This window comes from Oncorhynchus clarkii, chromosome 29 (assembly GCF_045791955.1).
Source record: "Oncorhynchus clarkii lewisi isolate Uvic-CL-2024 chromosome 29, UVic_Ocla_1.0, whole genome shotgun sequence".
Taxonomy (NCBI): Eukaryota; Metazoa; Chordata; class Actinopteri; order Salmoniformes; family Salmonidae; genus Oncorhynchus; species Oncorhynchus clarkii.
In genome coordinates this window covers 36,338,148-36,346,981 of record NC_092175.1, presented here as the reverse complement: position 1 = coordinate 36,346,981, position 8,834 = coordinate 36,338,148, and the positions used below count along the sequence as shown (strand labels likewise).

The following is an 8,834-nucleotide window of genomic DNA, read 5'->3' as shown; positions in this document are numbered from 1 at the left end:
TTCACAGCAGCTTCTGGAGGAAGTTTTACAGCTTACAGGGAAGTCCTATAAAATGGGTTTTACATTGTTAAGAGGCACAGTTATCCGGGCTGATTCGCCTGTTCTGAGCGCTGCTCTCTGACCCGCTCAGCGGACGTGTGCCGGTAACTGGTTTTACATCCCTTGAAGCCTTGAGGCACAGGTCACAGAACAGTTACGCTAAACACTTCTCCCTCCTGCCACCTTTCTCTCTCTACCCCTCTCTCAGCATCGCTCCCCTTCTCTCTTCTCCATCTTCAGAATGTAATATCAAGCTCTAGTTGTGAAAAACAATAGGTTTATAAAAGATTACATGGACCTACAATACTAAAAGTGTTTTTCAGTACACACTCAAATTCTTAATGTCTATTATGGCCACAGGCTTAGCAGTGAAACAGTCCCATGCTACAGCATCGGACTTATCTGAGTTGGCTTCCATTCTGTAAATAAAGGTTACGATAGAGTATTCTGTAAATAAATATTATGATAGAGTATTCTGTAAATAAAGATTAAGATAGAGTACTCTGTAAATAAAGATTACGATATAGTATTCAGTAAATAAAGGTTACGATAGAGTATTCTGTAAATAAATATTACGATAGAGTATTCTGTAAATAAAGATTACGATAGAGTACTCTGTAAATAAATATCATGATAGAGTATTCTGTAAATAAATATTATGATAGAGTATTCTGTAAATAAATATTATGAGAGTATTCTGTAAATAAAGATTACGATAGAGTATTCTGTAAATAAATATTATGATAGAGTATTCTGTAAATAAATATCATGATAGCGTATTCTGTAAATAAATATTATGATAGAGTATTCTGTAAATAAATATTATGATAGAGTATTCTGTAAATAAATATTACGATAGAGTATTCTGGAAATAAAGATTACGATAGAGTATTCTGTAAATAAATATTATGATAGAGTATTCTGTAAATAAATATTATGATAGAGTAATAAACACATTGTATACTGTACATGTACTGCCTAGGTGATATGTGAAGTATTATAGGCAATAAACCATCCACTGAAAAAGGCTTTGTTTTTTGTTTAGTTCTAACAGTACACAAGTGGCATTTGACATAGTGGTCTGAGGTTTGAGTACATCAAACCAAATTCCTTCAGGCGCTAGCTAGATAATACACACACTTATTATGCATAAATTACATGATCTACCCAAAGGTATATCATTAAGAGTAAGACAGTCTTGTTCCAGAGCCATTTGCCTGTTTACTCCGTCACAAACCAGCACCAAAGAAAACAGCAGTTAATGTGAGGCCTCCACTTCAAGCCCCTCGAGAAGTTGTCTATTGAAATATTCCAATGTCTCTTTGAGAGATGCACAATGTCAACATTTGTACAGAGACTAGCTTTTCCCACAGTTCCATAGGTGAAAGGATTCAGTGATGAAGAGTAAAGGCCCACCTGCATCGTGGACCGGAGTTAAATATGCTCTGTGGTACTGAAAGAAAGGAGAAGGTTCAGCTGATAGATGAAAAAGGCTTCAGCAAAGGACCTACACAAGGGCTTGTCCCATAGTGAGATGTCGCCCTCATCTCCTTCAGAGAACCGGGTTTACATACTGTAAAGCATGAAACACAGCGAGAATCTCACTGCCAATAGACTGCCTGTAGGTACTTATCACAGTGGGAGGCCGTTCCTTTTCTTGCTAGAACAAAAGCGGTACATGCTGTGTGTCGACCTGGTAGCAACGAACATACCAATTCTACTTGTAGAATTGCAATGTTCGTCAGTGGCCAACAACTTAACTTTGAGCCATTTTTTTTTTTAAATAGGGCATTTTCTTCATACATCCACAGATGAGCCAGTGACACTTGGGATGGTAGCTAGCTAAGTGCACAGACACAATGCACACAACACTAAATACTTTCCCCAAGCTAGCTAACCACTGTAGCTAGTATTGACATTATAATTAAATCACAATGGATTAGCTAGTTTCCATGAAAGAGCTGCCTGTGTTAGCTGCCGAGTGCAGTGTCCTTAGCTAGCTAGCAATGTTGTGCTAGCTAGTAAATATGTTAACGTTAGCTAGCTAGCTAAATATGTGGCTATGGGCTGGCACTGGCAGTATGGGATTATAGAGAGGGAATTAAATAGTTTCTTTGTCATCTTGCTAGGTAATTATCTAGCTGTGGCCACCTGGATAGTATCAACAAGGGCTTTCTACAAAATAGAAAAATTAGCACAGATAGCGTGGGATCTAGACCATAAGCAATATGCACGGCTATGCATTGCTAAATAAAGCTACTGCCACCTTCTGGTTTGGAGTGTTTTAACAAGGCTGAGTGGCTGATGACTTCCAAGGTCTTTGCTGTGTGAACACAAAAGAGATTGACTGCCGACACCCTGTTCAGAGGTGCTAAGTACTGTCGGCAGGCAAGCATTTGACAATCCCACCGGTGTTTTGAGCTTTAACTATAGTTTATCATAAACCAGAACAAACTTTAATCTGAACGGACGCAAGTTAACCAGTGTCCCTTTCTCAGGATGGAGGGTTACAAAGCCTGTCTGTTATACCAACAATGGAGCCTTCCTTTCTTCACAACAAAGTGCTAATTCCTTAAGATGCAAATAGCCAACGCACAAGCACGGCCAGTCAATGAAAATCGAACCAATTGACATTTGAATGTGCAGCTAGCATAGACAAGAGGCCATTAACAGGCATGGTGGGGGTCATTAGTTCATGTTCTCTCGCCATCTCCATCCTTTGTCTGCCCTTTTAAGTGTTTTCCTGAGGCCAACCTAGCTATGGCCAAATAGATCCTTTTGTGAGTCCTAAGACCTCCGGCCTCTCAGTCCAGAATTCTGTCTTCCATTTGGGTCTAACCTCTTAATTGGGAGGCCAATGCTCTTCAAACCAATGGTCATGAGGTTGCACAAGCATTATCCTTTCAGTTCCCAATGAGGGGTTGAACTTAGGTCATCTACCTTCAGGAAGGTCCCACTGAAATGAAACCATTCCACCTCTGAATGTTGGCAATGCCAATGAACTAAACTTGCCCCATGTGGCAGAGGCTGTACAATGGAGGAATTATTAATATTATTTTTTAACCTTCATTTAACTAGCCAAGTTAGTTAATTAAGGAAAAATGCTGATTACAATGATGGTCTAGAAACAGTGGGTTAACTGCTGTATTCAGAGGCAGAACGACAGATTTGTATCTTGTCAGCTCAGGGATTTGATCTAACAACCTTCTTGTTACTTGCCCAACACTCTAAACACTAGGCTACCTGCGGCACCACAATTTAAAGGTGAGCTATGATGCTGTGAAATCACATAGAGACAGACATTATGCTTCAAAGCAATGGTGAGACACGTACTGTACTTCGGATTATTCTGTAGGATACCTGTCATTCTCGTTTCAAGCGAAACACTACGTTTCGGGAAAATAAATAAAAGATGAGAGAAAAAAGTGTGTACTTTTTCATACAAGGTTAAGAATACCCTGTCTTCTCCGCTGTCATTCAACAGACGGGTTATAAATCTTAATGTTCTATGGCCGATCTTGCTCAGTAAACCCAGGCTGTCAAACAGTCTCTGTGCATCTGAAAACCACATTTTCCTTTTTATAACTTCCACATGTGAGGGCTTCTTGCTGTATAAAATCTATGAAATTATTCAACTTGTGGCCTTGACCACAGTGTCAGTTGGCCTATAATGTCACTGTTCTACTATTCTCAACACATGATGAGCAGTGAGCACTGATCGCAAGACTGCACTGCTTCTCCAAATATAGGATTCACCAAATATACAGTAGGTAATGGGGCAGGACTGTTAGAGAGAATGATGGCATACAGTACGTTACCAGGGAGACCAAAACATTGAGATGAGACTGAACAAATAGGGCTGCAGTGAGAACCAGAGACAGACAGTTGGACCAACTTTTTGAATTTTGAATATCGTTCTAATTCTCGAAATTCAGTTACATTGCATTATCAAATAAGGGGGGCAGGGTAGCCTAGTGGTTAGAGCATTGCGCTAATAACTGTAAAGGATGCAAGTTCAAAACCCTGAGCTGGCAAGGTACAAATTTGTCGTTCTGCACCTGAACAGGCAGTTAACCCACTGTTCCTAGGCTGTAATTGAACATTTGTTCTTAACTGACTTGCCTAGTTAAATAAAGGTAAAAAAATATAAATAAATGTTCACACCTGCAATACATGCAACAGCGTACACATTTGTTACTGTCTGTCCTTGAGATTTTCTATAAATCTTCTTATAGGTTGTTATTTATAGGCTGTATATAGGCAGTTTTTTAAGAATTTCATTTTAAGGAGGGAAACTACATAGGTACAACAGATAACTATGGGGAGAACTCCCCATTGTTAGCCTATGTGGGACTGTGTCTATGTTCCCTAAACATAGATTGCCAGGGCCCTATGTTTCCTCAGCCTCAAGTTACCTCAGCCCCATGTTCCCTCAGCCCCATGTTACCTCAGCCCCATGTTACCTCAGCCCCATGTTACCTCAGACCATGTTCCCTCAGTCCCATGTTACCTCAGCCCCATGTTCCCTTAGACCCATGTTCCCTCAGCCATATGTTCTCTCAGCCCCCAGATGCTCTAAAAGTTATACAGCTGCACCATTAAGAGCATCTTGACTGGCTGCATCACCGCTTGGTATGGTAACTGCTCTGCATTCAACCGCATGGCACTACAGAGGGTAGTGCGCACAGCCCTGTACATCACTGGGGCTGAACTCCCTGCAATCCAGTACTTCTATACCAGGTGGTGTTAGAGGAAGGTTTTGTGGGTCATGAGGGAACATAGGGCTGAGGGAACATGGGGCTAAGGGAACATGGGACTGAGGGAACATAGGGCTGAGGGAACATGGGGCTAAGGGAACATGGGGCTGAGGGAACATGGGACTGAGGGAACATAGGGCTGAGGGAACATGGGACTGAGGGAACATAGGGCTGAGGGAACATGGAACTGAGGTAACATAGGGCTGAGGGACAATGGAACTGAGGGAACATAGGGCTGAGGGACAATGGAACTGAGGGAACATAGGGCTGAGGGAACATGGGACTGAGGGAACATAGGGCTGAGAGAACATGGGACTGAGGGAACATAGGGCTGAGAGAACATAGGGCTGAGGGAACATGGGACTGAGGTAACAGGCCCAGGATATTGAATATTCTCAATTCCTTCCATAAACCTGGGCATAGAAGCCTTTCATAGGGCAGGGGACATACCTGGAGGACAGGAGCACTCTTGAATGACATCCCTGGCAGCGCGAAGTTTGGGCAGTGCTTTGGTCAGTCTCTGAAAGGGAACAACAAGAGCCACAGTGAATAATGTGAGATGTTAGATGTACAGTGGGGCCTAAAATTATTGACACCCTTGATAAAGATGAGCAAAAATGACTGTTTAAAATAAATAATTAAAATACTAAGCTATATTGTACGCAAAAATAAAAATGAAAATAGATTATTTTATACTAATAGAATTGCTCAGAGAAAGAGATTTTGTTCAACAAGTAGTATTGTTTTTATTTTATTTAAAGGTAGGTGTCAAAATGATTGACACAGCTGTTTTCAATACCTTTCAACGCATCACCTTGTGAGGATCAAGGCACTGGGCTTTTTCCTAAAATGTTTTATGAGTTGGAGAAGCCATTGGAAGGGATCGTAGACCATTCCTCCACACAGAATCCTTCCAGATCCTTGATATCCTTCGTCTGCACTTATGTTCTACACTCTTCACAGGTTTTCAATAGGTTTCAAGTCCAGAGACTGAGATGGCCATTACAAAATGATGATTTGTTTGTATATTTTGATGTGTGCTTGGAGTTATTGTTATGCTGGCAGTTCCACCTGAGGCCAAGTTTCAATCTCCATGCAGAGACAACCAGTTTTTGGGCTAAAATGTCCAGGTAATGGGTCAAGTTCATGATGCCGTTGACCTTAACAAGGGCCCCAGGACCAGTGGAAGCAAAATAGCCCCATAACATCATAGATCCACCAACATATTTTACAGTAAGTATGGGGCTCTGTTCTGCTCATGCATTCTCATTTTGACGTCAAACCTCTCAATGGTGTACGTGGCCAAAGAGCTCTATTTTCATTTCATCACAAAAATGTAAACACCCTACGGGACTCCCAATCACAGCCAGTTGTGATAGAACCAGGGTCTGTAGTGATACTTCTAGCACTGAGATGCAGTGCCTTAGACTGCTTCGCCACTAGGGAGCCCCGTGAGATTAATGTAAATACCTGGAGTTTACTAAACAGCATTGGCACTTGGATTGGAACCGGTGCTTCGGTCAGATGACATGAAAATGGAGTTCTACAGCAGAGGAAGGGTATGAAAAGAATCTGGAGGGATTCTGTACGGAGGAATGGTCTAAGACCAATGTGTTCTCCAACTCATAAAACATTTTAGAAAAAGGCTCCCCACTTGTCAAAAACTGTCTGAATTCAACATTGTTTCCACTTCAATTCAACCCCCCCAAAACCAATATGATGATGTTGAATCAAAGTGGAAAACTAATTGGATTTGAAAAGTCATCAATGTAAGGACATTTCGTATTTTTTCACCCAACTGTTTACCTAGATCCAATAACATGGTGAAATGTTTGGTTGATTTCACGTTGAATTCACGTTAGTTGAAAACTCAACCAAATGGAAATAAAAACTACATGTTGAACTGTGCCCTGTGGGTCAGTGCCATTATCCTCCTAAGGTGAGGTATTGAAAGGTATTGAAAACAGAGGTGTCAGTCATTTTGACCCCTACCTTTCTGAGAAAAATATATATTACTTGTTAAACAAAATCTATTTCAGTGAGCAATTGTATTAGTAGAAATCCTATATGAAAAACAGAAAGGAAAACGCAGCACATTGCTGCTCATGCTCCCAGGTGATTTTTTTTAACAACCTTTCCACCCTTAGGTGTTCGTTCATCAGGCATCCATGACCTAAGGGTCGAAACGTTGTTATTAATAACGTTGACACCTGGGAGCATGAGCAGCAGTGTGCGGTTTTCTATGAGTTTGCCTACAACTCCCGCACCTGCGGAAAGTACCTATGTTCTTCAGATTTTGTATAAAATATATATATATTTCCCAATTTTTTTGGAGCATACAATACAGCTCAGGATATTTGTATAATTTTTTTATACAGTCTGTTTTGCTAATCTTTATCAAGGGTGTCAATCCCACTGTAAATGTAACCCATCGTGCATGCTAATTGTTCTTTAGTGGTAGTACATGACAATCGTTTTTTAACGGATGTCAAATTGGACTCCAAATTACCGAATCAGTCTGAATTGAGGTGTCAAATGAGTAGTTAAACTAGATTAATTAGGCCATGTTCCTACATGATAATGGTGATCGGCTACAATGTTGTGATGAAATATGCAACCTTAATGTAGGCTCATTCTAACGTGAGAGATAATCCTTTCAAAATATGGCATCTGATCTTGCATCACTGTCTGAAAGAGGTTCATTAAATCGTATTACACTTTAACGTCAACCTCACCTCGTGCACTAGTTTTTCAATGATATCCTGAAGACCAGGTACCATTCCATTCTCATCGGAAGGGATCGGGGAAATTCTCTCCATCTCCAAAGTCTGCACTCTGTACTCCAGGTGAGCTGTCCTGAAGTTTACTAAAAAACAAAATGCCATAGAACACACCGACAAAATTACGCAAAATGCGGTTGGCAGCCCGCCTAAACAATGCGAAAAATTGGATTTGTGGCTGTTGTAGTTGATTGAGTCCATGGTCTTTTCATCAGATTTTGCGGGGGATCCCATCCTGGCATCTGCAGTAAAATTATTCGTGCAAACTGCAAAAAATTCCGTTAATGAATTATAGGCTATTTTCCTGTATGTCAAATTTCCAAATAGAAATATTTCGATTGTTGTAATCCCAGTTTGTTACTGTAGCGGAGCCATCACAAGAATGAATGTTTAATCTCTGCGCAACTGTGGAGACATGAAGGGACGCAACAGCGTGCAACAACAGCTGCACGAGGACTTGTGTAGGCTACGGATGCGCTCACGCGATTTGGTCCAGTCACAGACATGATGCCAAATACCCTTTAAATCGTTCTTTATCACTTCCTGAAGTCCATTCAAGCACTAAGCACTCAATGTTATTTATTCAAAAGGTTGTTCAAACAAGAAATACATGTCCTTTTTCAAAATCTACAGAAAGCCAGAGAGGGCATATGAATTAAACAATTATTCCCTCCTTATGTTGTGATCAGGATTTATTTATAGGTGTTTTTGTCGAGATCATGAGGTAAACTCTATAAATAAGAGTGTAGGTATTGGTGATACATTGACAGCAGTGCCAAAGTGGACCAAAGGCCGCAAGACTCCACACAGATCTAAGACTTTTGATTAGTGCACATCTGTAGCCAGGTGCTAATGTACAGGCCGGGGCCTTCTCATCAAAACCCCAGAAAGAAAAGACAAATAAGGACAAAATAAGGAAATACAAATTCCAAATAAACTGCACATGATACAGTATGTCTAGTCAGTGAGATGAATGGCGGAGCTGTCCTTCTACAACATTTTGCCCACCATTTGTGGGTATAATGACTAAATAGCCTGTAGCTTTTATGAAATGTTGGAGTATTTTAGAATCCACAACACTTCACCTGTTTTTACTAGTTTCCCTTTTCTTTACTATATCTTAATTGTTGTTTGTGTTTTTGCTGCTATTCACAAGCCAACATCCCTGTTACAACTATTAAAGAGATTCAAATCAACTTTTATTGGTAGTTTGGTAAACTTTGATTAACATTTAATTGATAGTCTGCAACCACAGACC

General features: G+C 40.5%; 1 protein-coding gene across 2 annotated transcripts in view; it reads right to left on the bottom strand.

Annotated features, from left to right (window-relative positions):
• Positions 1–8,074, bottom strand: part of LOC139387891 (collagen alpha-1(XXIII) chain-like) — a 135,747-nt gene extending 127,673 nt beyond the window's left edge. For both annotated transcript variants that reach the window (XM_071134225.1, XM_071134226.1), the window contains exons 1-2: positions 7,532–8,074; positions 5,247–5,316 (exon numbers count right to left, since the gene is read on the bottom strand). The gene's annotated coding sequence lies outside the window, so the exon portion shown is untranslated. The remainder of the gene's footprint in view (positions 1–5,246; positions 5,317–7,531) is intronic.
• Between the last annotated feature and the right edge of the window lie 760 nt (positions 8,075–8,834).